This window comes from Saimiri boliviensis, chromosome 19 (assembly GCF_048565385.1).
Source record: "Saimiri boliviensis isolate mSaiBol1 chromosome 19, mSaiBol1.pri, whole genome shotgun sequence".
NCBI classification, from domain to species: Eukaryota; Metazoa; Chordata; class Mammalia; order Primates; family Cebidae; genus Saimiri; species Saimiri boliviensis.
In genome coordinates this window covers 20,004,791-20,021,575 of record NC_133467.1, presented here as the reverse complement: position 1 = coordinate 20,021,575, position 16,785 = coordinate 20,004,791, and the positions used below count along the sequence as shown (strand labels likewise).

Here is a 16,785-nt window from a genome sequence, read left to right as displayed (position 1 = left end):
TTAATAGAGACAGGGTTTCACCATGTTGGCCAGGTCTCAAACTCCTAGCCTTAAGTGATCAGCCTCATTCTCCCAAAGTGCAGGGGTTATGCAGGCGTGAGCCACCACACCTGGCCAAAAGCATCATCCTTAAAGGTAGTAGCAAGGAAAACTTACTGTTTAAACAAAAAAGCAAAATGTTTTCATTTTTTCTGTTTTTGCATTAACATTCTGTTGAATATTACATATACTAAATTGTCAAGTAAATAAATATATAATCATCAATTTAGTGTTAGTACAAACACTAATGATAACATAAAATTGATTGCCAAGGTCAGGAGTATTTTTGGTATATATTGAGCATTTTAGTTTATTCATACCCCCCAAAAATTTTTTTTAAGTTTATTCATTATCTTTTTTTTTTTTTTTTTTTTTTTTTTTGAGATGGAGTTTCACTCTTGTTACCCAGGCTGGAGTACAATGGTGCAATCTCAGCTCACCGCAACCTCCGCCTCCTGGGTTCAGGCAATTCTCCTGTCTCAGACTCCTGAGTAGCTGGGATTACAGGCACGCACCACCATGCCCAGCTAATTTTTTTGTATTTTTGTAGAGACGGGGTTTCACCTTGTTGACCAGGATGGTCTTGATCTCTTGACCTCGTGATCCACCTACCTCAGCCTCCCAAAGTGCTGGGATTACAGGCTTGAGCCACCGCGCCCGGCTATTCATTATCTTAACTGCTTTTAAATTAAACATAAATTTCTGAAACTGGCTTTTTTTTTGTGGGGGGGGAGGCAAGTGAAAGTTGATGTCTCCTTCTTAATCAAGCTTCTTTTCTAAATCATAAAGATATTTCAGTCCCAACACAAAAGATTCATGAATAAATTTTGAAGATGAGGCCAAATATTTTAACAAGACTAAATAGTTTTCTAGGTCATCTTTTGAAATCAGTCCTCTTGCTGTTATAATGATTCATTTTTATAAAGGAAGTTTACTCCTCTTGTCTCCTTTAAGTTATTTTGAGACATGCAAATGTGACTGGCAAATAATAATTTGGAATGCAGGGAAAAATAATCACAATGAAAAGAAAATTTAACCTGTGCCTAATAAATACATGTTTCAGATTGTTAAATACTATCCTATAAAATCCTAAGGAATACGATGAAGTTAAGACATTTTAGAGGGTGGCACTAATATTCTGTTTCTTCAATTTATCCTTCATTACTAGTTCTTTCTCCACCGGCACGCTTAAATCTTTGTCCAGGAGCTGAAAGAAATTTGTCTCCAACTCGTCTTATCTAAAAAAGAGTCATTCAATTCTTGTCCCTGTTTCCACCCACCACTATTTTGAAATAACTCTTAAGCACATTAAGAACTTTATGAAATTCAAGAGTCATATTGCAATTCTTATTTTACTTCTTTCTATATAGCATTTAATAAAATTAAACAGTTACCCCTAAAAATGCTGCCCTTTTCTGGCTTCTATATAACATACTGTCCACAAATTGGCAGACCACTCCTTGCCAGTCTCTGTTGAGGGCTTCTTCTCTACTCATCCTTGGAATATTTGTGGTTCTTAGAATTCCTTCCTCAATTATCTTCTCTAGAAAGTTTCCCTGAGTAATTTCATCTGTTTTTACGTTTTCAACTACCAACTAGATCCCGATGATGTCCAAACCTCTCTGTCAAGTTCAGACTTCTCTTCTGGGTGCAAGGGCCATATAACCATTTGACTACTAGTCATCCATGTTCCACCAGGACCTCAAACTTAACATATCCAAAACTATCTCCTCCCCACCAAACCTTTTGTTTTGTCAATGACTGAGTGACATCCCAATTACATGTGATAAAAGCACAGAGAACTGCCTGGCACAGTGGCTTATGCCTGTAATCCCAACACTTTAGGAGTCTGAGGTGCGCAGATCACCTGAAGTCAGGAGTTCAAGACCAGCCTGGCCAACGTGGTGAAACCCTGTCTCTACTAAAAATACAAAAATTAGCAGGACATGGTGGTAGGTGCCTGTAATCGCAGCTACCTGGAAGGCTGAGGCAGGAGAATCGCTTTAACATACGGGAGGTGGAGGTTGCAGCAAGTCAAGATTGCGCCGCTGCACTCCAGCCTGGACAACAAGAGCAAGACTCTCCCCTCCCCCCAACAAAAAAAATGGGGAATTATCCTAGACTACGCTTTTTTCTCACACCCCTACCCATCAACTAATCAATCACCATGTACATATTATTTCTTTAATGTTTCTTAAAACCTTCTCATCCATTTCCAATACCTTCCAATACTTTAAGGTAATGTTTCTTAAATCCTTCTCATCCATTTCCAATACCTTCCAATACCTTAATTTAAGGTAATGTTTCCCAAATACCGACATCTATGACCTGGATCACTGTGACAATTTCTTAACTGGTATCCGTGGTAACAAACATCTCTAATACGGCAAAGCTAGGCTATAACTAGACTGTTAAGTTCCTGAAAAATTAGAGAATATTTTGGTTTTTTCTTTCTTCCTTGTTTTTATTATTATTTTTTGAGACAGGGTCTCACTCTGTCATCCAGACTGGAGTCAACAGCACAATCACAGCTCATCATAGCCTCAAGCCTTGACCTTCTGGGCTTAAGTGATCCTCTTACCTCAACCTCGCAAGTAGCCAGGACTATATTTGTACACCAACACACCTGGTTAATTTTTTTTAACAATTTCTTGTGGAAATGGGATCTCACAATGTTGCCCAGGCTAGTCTCAAACTCCTGGCTCAAGTGTTCCCCCATCTCGGCCTCCAGAACTGTTGTTACAGGCATGAGCCACTGTGCCTGGCCCTATTTTCTCTATGGTTTTAATACACAGAAAGACGTCTGATATAAGGTTAGCAAATCTATCAAGCTGGAGTATTTATGTATTCTCTAATAGGAGGTGACTTGGCTCTATCCAAAAAAAAAAAGAGAAAAGAAAAAAAGTCTACTGGGCTAATGGGAAGCTGCCAGAGAAGAAACCTAGGACCTTACCATTCAGAGTAAAATGCAAAGGCTCTAGGTTTCTTCCCTAGAAGTTTCCCACTAACCCAAAAGCCTTTTTATTGGAGGGGGGTGGGCGGGGCAGGGGAGCGGCGACAGGAGCCAGTTGACTTTCTATTATAGAACACATGAATACTGCAGCTTGATAGATTTGCTAACATATATAGGACAGCTTCCTAAGTATTAAAAACCATAGAGAAAACAGTGACATGGGGTTTACTTGCCCCATTCTTCAACCTGGGTGGCCCTGACTGACTTTCAACAGTCGCATGCAACAGAAGTAATGCTGGGAGAGTTTCAGAGCCCAGGTCTCAAGAGAACTTACAGGAAGCTTGAACTAGCTTGCCTGAGGACAAGAGTACATGAAACAAAGAGCTGTTTTATAATAACTCAGATCCCTAAAACCAGTCCCAATTTCAGCTGTCAGATGATTGTAGCTACAAAAGCGGTCTCAGGGGAGACCAGAACTACCAAACTAAACTCAGTCCAAATTGCTGACTCACAGAATTGTAAGCAAATAAAATGGTTGTTGTTTTAAGCAGCTAAATTTTAGAGTGGTTTGTAAATAATAGATACCTGATTACATAATTAAAATAGTTTTGTCTATATAAATTTCACCATAGTCTTTTGAGAAAATATGTAATAGTGATAAAGGAATTTGAAAGCTGCTCTCAATTGAATTATAATCTTTCTAACAGAGCGTATTTACCTTTTTTAAGCTCTAAAAATTACTAAGATACTGATGTACCTTCACAAACACAACATGCCTAAATTTAGCTTCTCAATCCTTCATCATAATCAGTAACAGAAAAACAAAATGATACATTTTCAAAGCATAACACGGGCAACAAACCCCTTTTAACTTAAATATATATACCATTTGGCCAGGCGTGGTGGCTCAAGCCTGTAATCCCAGCACTTTGGGAGGCCGAGGCGGGTGATCACGAGGTCAAGAGATCGAGACCATCCTGGTCAACACGGTGAAACCCCGTCTCTACTAAAAATACAAAAAAAAATTAGCTGGGCATGCTGGCGCGTGCCTGTAGTCCCAGCTACTCAGGAGGCTGAGGCAGGAAAATTGCCTGAACCCAGGAGGCGGAGGTTGCAGTGAGCCGAGATCGCGCCATTGCACTCCAGCCTGGGTAACGAGAGTGAAACTCAGTCTCAAAAAAAAAAAAAAAAAAAAAATTTATATATATATATATATATACCATTTGTGCTTAATTTAAACCTATCTAAAATTTATCATAATCCAGCTCACTGTACTTGAGTTGTGATCCATGCAACAGTCCTCTATGTCAATGTGCCAAAGCGGCATTATTAACTCTCAATACCGATAACGTTTCCTGTGTTTCCAAGCTAGATGTTGCCAGTCCTTACCAGTGACAATCTAAAGACTGGGGGTGGTGGCTCACACCTGTAAGCCCAGCACTTTGGGAGGCTAAAGTGGGTGAATCACCTGTCAGGAATTCAAGACCAGGCTGGCCAACATGACAAAACCCCATCTCTACTAAAAATATAATAAGTTAGCCAGATTTGGTGATGGGCACCTGTAATCCCTGCTACTTGGGAGGCTGAGGCAGGAGAATCACTTGAACCCAGGAGGCGAAGGTTGTAGTGAGATGAGATCAGGCCACAGCATTGCAGCCTGGGCAAGAAGAGCGAAACTTCAGCTCAAAATAAATAAATAAATAAAGACTGTTCTTTACCATCATTAGCGAAGGTTAGTCATCTTCAGCAAGGTATACTTTTTCCCTACCTACAACTATCTTCATATATTCCCCAAATATTTTCTCTATCCCAAAACGTAGGAGGAAGAGAAGGGCATTTGGCTCCCAATCACTACCTCATTTAATCTTTCCAACAACCTCTGACATAGACATTATTACCTCTACTTTACTGAGGAAGGAAGGAAAGAAAACTCAGTTACTCAGCTAACTTAGTGATTTAGTCATAATTTGAACCCACATCTTTCGACTCCAAAGCCTATTTTTTTCCACTATAATACCATGCCTTCCAACTTTTGGCACTTGTAACTTTATTATACTTTTTAGTAATTATTTTATTAGTCAGCCCTAATTAAATACATATTTTAATGATGCCTATTTTGGATTTAATCTCAGCATGATGGTTTTAAATAGGAACTCTGGAACTCTTTAAACCTACTTGTTCATTAAGAAAAAAATAAGGGCCGGGCGCGGTGGCTCAAGCCTGTAATCCCAGCACTTTGGGAGGCCGAGATGGGTGGATCACAAGGTCAAGAGATCGAGACCATCCTGGTCAACATGGTGAAACCCTATCTCTACTAAAGGTGCAAAAAATTAGCTGGGCATGGTGGCGCGTGCCTGTAATCCCAGCTACTCAGGAGGCTGAGGCAGGAGAATTGCCTGAACCCAGGAGGCGGAGGCTGCGGTGAGCCAAGATCGTGCCATTGCACTCCAGCCTGGGTAACAAGAGCGAAACTCCGTCTCAAAAAAAAAAACACAGGGCGCGGTGGCTCAAGCCTGTAATCCCAGCACTTTGGGAGGCTGAGGCGGGTGGATCACGAGGTCAAGAGATCGAGACAATCCTGGTCAACATGGTAAAACCCCGTCTCTATTAAAGATACAAAAAAAAAATTAGCCGGGCATGGTGGCACGTGCCTGTAATCCCAGCTTCTCAGGAGGCTGAGGCAGGAGAATTGCTTGAACCCAGGAGGCGGAGGTTGCAGTGAGCCGAAATCGCGCCATTGCACTCCAGCCTGGGTAACAAGAGCGAAACTCCATCTCAAAAAAAAAAAAAAGAAAAAAAGAAGGTTGCAGCAGCAACTACTGTATTTCTTTTGAAGAGAACCACAAGGATAACTTTGTTTTGAATATTTTATTAAAATATTTCACTGAGAAATGAGAAGGGAACTAAAACAAAATGAATTACATACCTTAAGATACTTTACTGATATTTTAAGATGAAATATAACATATATACAGATCAAGAGTGTTTAGTTCAGTGAATTACCACAAAGAGAGCATACCTGCATACTGAAGACATACAACACATTATCAGCATCTCAAAAGGACCCTCATCATCCTTCCCAATTATTACTCCTTTATTCTTCCCAAAATACCACTACTATCCTAACTCCTAACATAATAGGTTAGTTTTGCCTGGTTTAGAATTTTATATAATGATATCATCAGTATGTATTCTTTTGTACTTGGCTTCTTTCACACAGTGTTATTGTTATTGTTGTTGTTGTTATTATTTGAGTCAGGGTCTTGCTTTACCACCCAGGCTGGAGTTGTAGTGGCATGGTCATGGCTCACTGCAGCCTCAAACTCCTGGTTCAAATGACCCTCCCACCTCAGCCTCCTGAGGAGCTGGGGACTACAAGTGTTCGCCACCCTGCGTGGCTACTTTTTACAATTTTTGTAGACATGGACTATATTGCCCAGGCTGCTCTCAAACTCCTGGCCTCAAGTGATCCTCCTACCTCAGCCTCCCAAATCAGTAGGATGACAGGTGTGAGCCACTGTGTCTGGCCCACAAAGCATTATTTTCATTAGATTTTTTTCCCCCAGTAGTTACTACATTGTAAACAGTTACAAAGCACTCCAGTTAAAATTATCACAGTTAGGAAGCTACCCTTTATGAACTTATTTTTGGAGCAGTAATGACTTATAGATTTTGAATACAGCAGATTTCTCATATTGAACTGGAAGGAACAAAAAAGGTGTCAATAACAAAAGCATCCAACAAAAATCTCCTCTTTACTCAAGAAAACACAGCAGTGTATGCATCACGCAGCATATGGGGCACACACACTAATAGTTTCTTAGTACTTGCTTCTTGCTCCTATTACCTGCTTCTATTTCTTTTTCCCAAGAATCCTGTGCCTGAGACTTCCTTGTGGCATTTGGTGGCTGCCATCATGTTCTGACTGATTCTAAAAACATGTATGTATTCACAATAGGTAGATACCTAATTATATAATCTGACCTAGAAATTTTATTTGCATTAAAAACCTAGTATATTTAGTAACAGCAATAATATTAATATTTTCAAAATGTATTTTCCCCATAATCTCTTGGTCCGGGCTTAAGGATATTTCATTACTTTCTGTATGTTTTGAAATACGCCTCCTAGAATTCAAACTATTTCCAGAAAGCAATGTCACAAAGACTTTTAATTGCAGATACTTGAAAACCAATGCTTGGAAAGAAGGAAGCAGAAGCAGCAGCAGAAAGTGGGGAGGGGAGGGGAAGGAAGAGGGGAACTGATTCATTTTCCATTTGAGAATTATTTCTCCGCTACTATCCCAAGCAAAATCACATTTTGAAGAATTTAAAAGAATGAACAAATTGATACATGGACTCCAAACACAGAATCCTATAGCTACAATGTATCTTGCTTATACCATATTATTACTTCATCTTTATATAAAGTGGATTGAAACAGGAAATAAATTGTAAAAAGGGATTTTGTTTACAACTGAGAAATATGTTTAGCAAATCGAAAAAAGATAAAGGAAAAAGAAAAAAAAAGGGATGTTGTGGCCAGGTGTGGTGGCCCACGTCTGTAACTCCAGTGCTTTGGGAGGCCAAGGCTGGCAGATCACCTGAGGTCAGGTGAAGGCCAGCCTGACCAACATGATGAAACCACGTCTCTAGTAAAAATACAAAAATTAGCTGGGCTTGGTGGCAGGCGCCTGTAATCCCAGCTACTCAAGAAGCTGAGGCAGGAGAATGGCTTGAACCTGGGAGGTAGAGGTTGTGGTGAGCTGAGATTGCGCCATTGCACTCCAGTCTAGGCAACAAGAGCGAAACTCTATCTCAAAAAAAAAAAAAAAAAAAAGGTATTTTAAATCAAATAATCCATAATCAGTCTCCAATATCCTCTTCAAAATAACTTCTAAAAGTAGCCCCAACTAGTGGTGATCCCAAAAAAGAACTAGAATAAGGACATCTGGATTCCAATACCAACTCTGTCATTTATTAGTGCTGAGATCTGCATACCTCTGCTAAATATTCAAAAGGTTTAGAGGAAAATAAAAAACAAAAAGATGACTCGAGATTTTGAGGACAAATAAGAGCAGACTATTACAGAATGCTACCACATGAAATAAATATTTTTTAAAATGAAGGATCAAAAACCAAATAAAAATAAGAACAGACTAAAAAAAGATGATGCTGTGATGGAAAACCTAGGAAACCATATTACAATGGATGACATTTGAAAACAATGGTTCTTTGAGGGAGCAAGGATTTTAAATATGCAGTTGAGATTGCTGATAATACAAACAACAAGATAATGCATTGAAAATGTAGGCCTGAGGACAAATTGAGATCAGGTAAACAGGAAAGTTCTCTCCGAGAGTGAATGGAGTGGAGAACAGAACCTTGAGGGAATCACGTATCAGTGCTTTCCAATATGGTAACCACTAGGTACATGTCACTATGGAGCCCCTGAAATATGCTGATGAGACTGAGGAATTAAATTTTAAATAAAATTTAAATTTATCCACACGATGGATAAAAAGAAATCGGTAAAAAGAAATAAACTGTCAAGCCACGGAAAGACATGAAGAGGGCCAGGCGTGGTGGCTCACGCCTATAATCCCAGAAGTTTTGGGAGGCCAAGGTGGGAGCACTGCCTGAGCCCAGGAGTTCAAGACAAATCTCTATTTTAAACAAAACAAAAACAAAACAAGTAGATATTCATGAAGGGACCTAAATGCATATTGTTAAGTGAATGATGCCAGTCTGAAAGGACTATATACTATAATGATTCCAACCACATGACATTCTGGAAAGGTAAAACTATGAAGACTGTAAAAAGATCAGTGGTAGCCAGGGGTTCAGAGGATGACGTAGATGAGTTAAGTGGAACATGGGACATTTTTAGATCAGTGATACCATTCTGCATGATTCTAGAATACTGTATATATAATGTTATGCATTTGGCAAAACACATAGAACTGTTCAACACAAAGGGTGAATCCTAATGTGAACTATGGACTTTAGTTAATAATATATCAACACTGCTTCATAAATGATAACCAACACACCACACTAATGTAAGATATTAACAGAGAAAACTGTGAGGGAGAGCATAGATGGGAACAGTGTATTTTTTTGTGCAATTTTTCTGTAAATTCAGAATTGTTCTAAAACAATAAAATCGATCAAAAAGCTCAAATTTACAGAGCCACAAGTAGTTAGTGGCCAGTATTGAACAGCACAGGCCCATATAAATACTGATGTGGGAAGAAAATGAGAATAGTATATGAAGAATTACTTCATTTTTGACCACCACTCCCAAAAGTACACATACAGTTAACCCTAAACTATGTAAGATTTTATATGTAGCTTCTATATTAACATTTTACAGAATGTGATCAAATATTCTAGATGAATATCTTTCTAAAATTATTTTTGTTAAACAGAATTTAAGGAGAAAAATAACATTTATTAAAGGTGTCAGGTACTACACTGACATGTAAATGTATATTATTATTTACATTTCCAAATAACCTTTAGAGAGAGATATTACCATTTCTGTTTTCAGAGATGAGGAATTATAACGCTTAAGTCATAAAAGATGAGAACCGAGATCATGTCATTGCACTCCAGCCTGGACAACAGTGAGACTTTGTCTCCAGAAAAAGAAAAAAGCAATAAAGTTATTTTTATAATTTAAATGTATTGAGTACATTAGCTTTCTACTAAATGTTACTCTAAAAAAATTGAGGCATATATAAAAACACAGAAACACGTATTTACAAAAAGTTGCTATTTTCCTGAAAAAATTATCACAAAAACAGAAATTTTACTGCAGAGTTGTAAATATTCTGCTACAACCCTTCTCAGTTTTGTTTTCTTGTTTTCTTTTTCTTTCTTTCTTTTTTTTTTTTTTTTGAGATGGGGTTTCACTCTATTTCCCAGGCTGGTGTGGAACTCCTGGCTTCAAGTGATCCTCCTGCCTTGGCCTCCCAAAGTGATGGGATTACAGGCTTGAGCCACTGAACTAACGTAAGTCGTTCTTAAAACAAAATTATAATTATGCATATTAATAAAATTTTCCCTAAGGAGGGGAGGTTAGTATCAAATTTTAAGCTCTTCTTTTCTACTTAGATCTCCTGTAACCTCATTACAAATCTTTACTAAGAACATAAAATGACATTCGTTTCTCATAAATTTTAAGATTTCAATTTAATTAAAGTACCATTTTGAATTTAAGATAATGATATATATCCAGAGCCCCAATCTTAGCAGTAATTCTAAAAGTCCAAGCTTATTACTCTTTATTATAGAAAGAAAAAGAAAAAACTAATTTTGTCTCCCTCGGTCAGTCAATTTAAAACAATACAAAAAACTTACTAAACAGGCTGGGTGCGGTGGCTCAAGCCTATAATCCCAGCACTTTGGGAGGCTGAGGCGGGTGGATCACGAGGTCAAGAGATCGAGACCATCTGGTCAACATGGTGAAACCCTGTCTCTACTAAAAATACAAAACATTAGCTGGGCATGGTGGCACGTGCCTGTAATCCCAGCTACTCAGGAGGCTGAGGCAGGAGAACTGCGTGAACCCAGGAGGCGGAGGTTGCGGTGAGCTGAGATCGCGCCATTGCACTCCAGCCTGGGTAACAAGAGTGAAACTCCGTCTCAAAAAAAAAAAAACTTACTAAACAACTGCCTTTGAAACCGTGTTTTATGTTTTTAAAGGTGGTCAGGTATAGAGCCAAGATCAAGGTTTCTAACACTTACTCAACAAGAGAGTAAAAGCAGAGTGTTAGGCAAGTCAAAACTGTAAATATTCTCAAAGATTAGCTGAATAAAGTACTCATAAAGTTAGATTCATAGGGATCAAAGAGTTTCAGCCTAATTCTAAAAATTGTTTCCCAATGTAACTTCAAATAAATCCTTTGTGAATATTCCTAGTTTCTTCTATACATTAAGAAAAACTAAAAGGCAAACAAGTTCTAGACTAAATAAGCATTAGTTGTTCATATTTGTAAAGAACATTAAATTTTAGTTCTCACAACCCAGTGAAGAAATACAAATGAGTCTAAGAGTTTGAGTAAAACTCTCTGAAGTGATCAAAACAAAACTTCTATGATTCTCAACTTTTCTTCCATAGAGTCCCTGGCAGATGCCTACTGCACTTAGAGAAGCATGCAAAGAATTAGGAGGTTTTTTAATTCCTAACAATCACATCCCAAAGTTTTTTCTGCAATTTCAATTGTACATAGTACTGTTCCTCGATGTTGACTCAAATTCATTTCATTTAAATCCACAGAGACAGAAAACAGAATGGTATTTCCTGGGGATTAGGGAAGAGGAAAATAGAGAGTAACTACTTAATGGGTACAGCGTTTCCTTTTGGGGTAATGAACATGTTTTGGAATTTGAGCTGGTGGTTGTACAACACTGTGCATGTACTAAGTGCCACCTAAACTGTTTACTTTAAAATGGTTAATTCTGTTATGTGATTTAACCTCAATAAAAAAATTATGTTACATCTGAAGACAAAACTGACCCCTTTAGAATTATTTCCTTCTTCTTAAAAAAAAAAAAAAAAAAAAAAAAATCGCTACCATGTTCAAATGCTAGTTATATCTTGGAAATCGTTTACACAAAATGTAACTGTAAGTTAAATTATTAGCATATGTGCACAGTAATAATCAATGAAGGTACATTGGTGTCAGTTTAAAACATTGCTATGCCTGTGATCTCAGCACTTTGGGAGGCGGAGGTGGGAGGATCACTTGAGCCCAGGAGTTTGAGACTACCCTGGGCAACACAGCAAATGTTATCTCTATAAAATAATTAAAAATTTAAAAAAAAAAAAATAGCCAGGTAAGACAGGAGTATGTATCACTTAAACCCAGGAGGCTGAGGCTGAAGTCAACTAAAATAGTGCCACTGCACTCCAGCCTGAGTGACAGAGCATGAGTGACTCTGTTATTCATTCACACATACACACATACAGCATTGCTAAAATGCTTGATAACTGTCAAAAGAATATTGCTCTGACATACATCTGTAAATGGGCAGAGTGATTTTAAATTTGAGGAAAATTCTTACTCCAAGCCTCAATCAGGAAAACATTATAAAGTAAGAAATATCTAAACTAATAAAAAGCAAACAAGAATATTATATAAGAAGCAAACAGGCACAATCCTGACCAAAAATGGATAGAAATAAATATGCTAAAATTAACTGTCTTGGGGATATAGGGCAACATCACTTCAGATTGGTAAAAGACACACTTCAAAAATAGAAGGAATCTACCTTAAGAAACTCTGCAGTAGGAAAAACTCGTTTGTATAAACAAACGCCTGACAAAATTAATCTTTTATCATAACTTCTAAAGCTAGCCCAAATCCAGCCTGGATTCCAGGATTAAACAAAAGAAAAATCTTGGAGAAGGTTCTAGAGAACAGGCTGACTGAAATCTGTGACTGTTTTGACACAGGCCAATCTGAGAATTTAAATCTCTCTGAACCCAATCCTGAAGAATACCTGAACCCTGAGCACAGACAGGGCCAAAGCTAAACCAGGTCAGAATGCCCTGCCAAGGAACATCCTGATCTGAGGTGTTCACCAAACAGGGATCATTTATCAGTTTATTCTTCACTTTGTTGGATGCTGACCACTTTCAAGATATATACAAGAGTAGACTGATTAGACCAACCAACCTTCATTTTAAGCCCTAAGATATGGAAATGAAAAATACTGCAGCATTCTAAATTATCTATGGCTTAAAGAAAAAAATTTATAAATGAAGAACTTCAAGTATTAGCTGACCCAACTTTAACACCATTGAATATCTTTAGTTATTATAAAAATTTTATAAAGTATTTCAAAGACACAATTTAGTAATTGCTTACATAAAAAATTAGCCATGAAAACAACTATAGCATTATGATAAATCTGTCCTATGTAAATAGTATGAGTTTTTATATTTTACAGTATTCAGATATGGCTAAAAACAAAAATAAGTGTTTATTTTGTGATTCACATAACTAAACACTTTTTTGGTCTTAGAAGTAAATATCCGGCAGGACACAAATAATGATAATAGGATGTTGGGGCTAACACAGTTTACAGGCCAAAATAGGAATCTGTCGACACACAAGATGCTTCAAAGTTTAACTGTGACACACGTGGTAGTGGCAAAGAATCTAATTTAGGTCACAAGACCTGAGTCTGAGCAAGCTCTTCTACCTATTAATTATGTGATCTTTTTGTTGGTTGCATAGCTACTCTTAGCTTCAGATTCTTCAGATGAAAAAATGAGGACAATATAACTAATACTGCAGCATAATGAGGAAGATTAAATATTTTTATTCATTCAACAAATATGTTCTGAGAAACTGTAAATTTTTATTTTGTATAAGATTACTCTTTCCAATCTTTTCGAATAAATCAAGCATATATTAACTTTTAATATTACCAAGAAAATATAAATCTAATTCTCTAATTCGTAAGCTCTGGTCCCAAAAAGTCTTAGAAGTAAATTTTTATTACTTGAGAAAATCTGAACTGAAGTAATCAGAGTAAGTATTGATATTGAAGATAGGACAGTTGAGGAATCACATCTTAAAACTGTTTTGACACAAAATAAATAAAAACAATTCCCTAATTTTTTTTCCTATTAAACAGAAATAGGGACCCAGACTAAGTCCATAAATTGCTGGGTCAATAACCCATCTCAAATAGAAAACCTTACCATTTAAAAATATTTTTCAGGAAAATGATATTAAATATGAGGTAAATTTGTCCTTGACATACAGAGTGAGATTTTTTTCATAACAGAGCACATGAAACACTTAAAACTTACAACTTATTAAATTACTACTATTGTTCTAACAGGTTCAGGGCCACACATAAATTTAAGTATCATTGTAACACATACTTTACTTGGAATCTGTACTGACCTAACAAAATTTAGTGCAGAGGAATAAATCACAGAGTTGAGCACCTAAAAAACGGTGTCCTTTCTGAAATATTTATTTGCAAAAAAGTCACATCAGGAACCACAGAAAGTTGTTCTCCATCATTCAAAAGATCAAAACATCTGCAACATTATTTATGCTATGCATAAAATGAAAGTCGATATTCATTCACTATACTTCAAATCCTAAACAAGATAACTCAAACATCTATGTTTACTCAATTGCTAGTCTATTCAGTATCAATTGTTGAGGAAGAACTAGAAACTAGACTGGTGCTGCTTATTAGACTTCATGTAACCTGAACCTGTTTTTAATTATAACAGACTTGGACCTATTCTAATTAGAAATTTACCCTTAAAAGGGGAAAGAGATATTAACTGGCATCTTTTCATCAAAGTCTTCCTTAAGAACACAATCTATGGCCCTTAGGCCTTGCAGTTGAATGTTAAACAGTGAAAAGCAATCCCTTGGATGCATCCAAGCAATTTTAATATAAATTTCTGCATACCCAGATAGAAAGTAGAATATAAATAACTTGAATCTACCTTTTTCCTCACTTATAAAAAAATGTGGGAGAAATCTTTAAAAATTAAGTTTAAGGCCGGGCAAGGTAGTTCAGGCTTGTAATCCCAGCACTTTGGGAGGCCGAGGTAGGCAGATCACTTGGGGTCAGGAGTTCCAGACCAGCCTGGCCAATATAGTGAAGCCAAGTCTCTATTAAAAATACAAAAATTGGCCGGGCGCGGTGGCTCAAGCCTGTAATCCCATCACTTTGGGAGGCCGAGGCGGGTGGATCACGAGGTCAAGAGATCGATACCATCCCGGTCAACATGGTGAAACCCCGTCTCTACTAAAAATACAAAAAAATTAGCTGGGCATGGTGGCGCGTGCCTGTAATCCCAGCTACTCAGGAGGCTGAGACAGGAGAATTGCCTGAACCCAGGAGGCGGAGGTTGCGGTGAGCCGAGATCGCGCCATTGCACTCCAGCCTGGGTAACAAGAGGGAAACTCCGTCTCAAAAAAAAAAAAAAAAAAAAAAAGTACAAAAATTAACCAGCTATTCAGGAGACTGAGTCAGGAGAATCGCTTGAACCCGGGAGGTGGAGGCTGCAGTGAGCCGAGACTGTGCCACTGCACTCCAGCTGGGCAACAGAGCAAGACTCTGTCTCAAAACAAAACAAACAAAAAAACGAAAACAAAATCAAATTTCAAACTCAGAGAAAAGACTGGTCTTGAACAATTTCAGGACAAATTACTGAAACACGACGCAATACAGAAGCAGCTCTATGGCTGGAAATGAGCCACCTCTTGTCTCCTTTAGAAGTGCTTCCTGAGGTCCACTTTATGAAGGTTAATGTTGCCACTTATACTGCATGTTAGTAATTCAGAACGCCTAGCTTAAATAAAAGTTCTCTTTAAACATTACAATTTGTCTCCGAGTGAGTTTAAGTGGCTTCGTTTCCAGTTTCGTGGGCTATTTGGGGATGTCAAGAGTTGTACTATTACTGTTGGAAAAGAGCCCTTGTTTCAATCCGCTCTCACCTGGAATGCGGGCGTAACTCATGTTTACAGAACTGATGCTTAGAGATGTTTAGAGAGGACGATCCTTTACCACTCCATCCTTTATCGATAACCACGTTTTGTCTATTTTTGTGTGCATTTAAGTTTTTTGTTTTTGTTTTTCTTTTTTAAAGACACCTGCGCACACACACAATTTCCCCACCGCCGGGAGGGAGAAGACTGCCAGGCTTGATCTCCAGGGCCTTCGGGGAAACGGACGCCGCGAAACGCACTCGGCCCACGAACCGGAGTGCTTCGGCGGCCGCGGGAGGGAGCCGGGCAGAGGCGGCGCCTGTTTACAGACGCCTCCGCCGTCCCCCACCCCCACCGGCGAGGGGTCCAAAACGCAGTTCCCGTGCGCACTCCCCGCCCGGCCGAGGCCCCGTGAGTACCGGAAGAGCCGGGCAGCCCTGCGGCCCCCTCCCTCCCGTCCGAGCCCCCCTCGCCCTCCCCGCGGCCTTCCCAGCCCGGCGGGCCCTCCAGGCGGCGCGCGGAGGCCTGAGGCCTAGAGGACGCCGGCCGCCGACCAGCCCCGGAGCAGCCGGCGGGGGCCCTGCGGAGCCTGGGGCCGGCCTGGCGGCCGCGGCCGCGGAGCAGCGGAGGGCGGGCGAGGACGGGCCCTTCCCGACCACAGCTGCCTATTGTTCCCGACGGAGGCCCCGGCCGCCGCAGCCCCGCTCCCCGAGCCGCCGCCCGCCGCTCGCTCACCGCGCTGGTCCGAGCAGCAGCTCCTCTCAGCTCCGAGTCCCCGCGGCCGTCGCCACCGCCGCGGCAGCCGCCGCCGCCGCCGCCGCCACCGTTGACTCTGACTCTGTCCCAGGCCGCCGGGCCACGGCCGCCGCCGCCACCGCCAGCGCCGCCTCCGGCCTCCCACCTGCTGCTGCTGAGGCTGCTCCTGCAGCAGGGGCCATCTTGTTGGTCTGCCTCCTCTTCCTCCTCCTCGTCCTCCGCCGCCCAGTCGCTCGTTGTCCTCGTCCCCTTCCTCTTCCTCAGGCTCCGGACCGCCCCGGAGACTGGGGCGGAGACGAAAGCGAGGATCCTCCCTTAGGAGGCGGGACGGGCGGAGGGGCGGGACGGGCGCGGGGACGGACCTCTGAGTCACCGGCCACCAACGCCCGGGAGGGGGACCGGCGACGCGCCCCGCGGCGACCCGGAGTCCTGCGCCCCGAGCCGAGGAGCGGGTCCCTCCGCCCGGCCCGGCCTCCCGCGCCGGCGGCCGCGTGGCGAGAGTACCTTGGGGGTTTGTCGTGGCCCTCGGATCCCGCACTACTTGTACTCTTCAGGCTTT

At 40.3% G+C, this 16,785-nt stretch overlaps 1 protein-coding gene across 3 annotated transcripts in view; it reads right to left on the bottom strand.

Moving 5' to 3' along the window:
• The window catches only part of RC3H1 (ring finger and CCCH-type domains 1), an 89,337-nt gene extending 73,045 nt beyond the window's left edge, over window positions 1-16,292 (bottom strand). For all 3 annotated transcript variants that reach the window (XM_039460063.2, XM_039460064.2, XM_074389726.1), the window contains exon 1: window positions 16,206-16,292. The gene's annotated coding sequence lies outside the window, so the exon portion shown is untranslated. The remainder of the gene's footprint in view (window positions 1-16,205) is intronic.
• Between the last annotated feature and the right edge of the window lie 493 nt (window positions 16,293-16,785).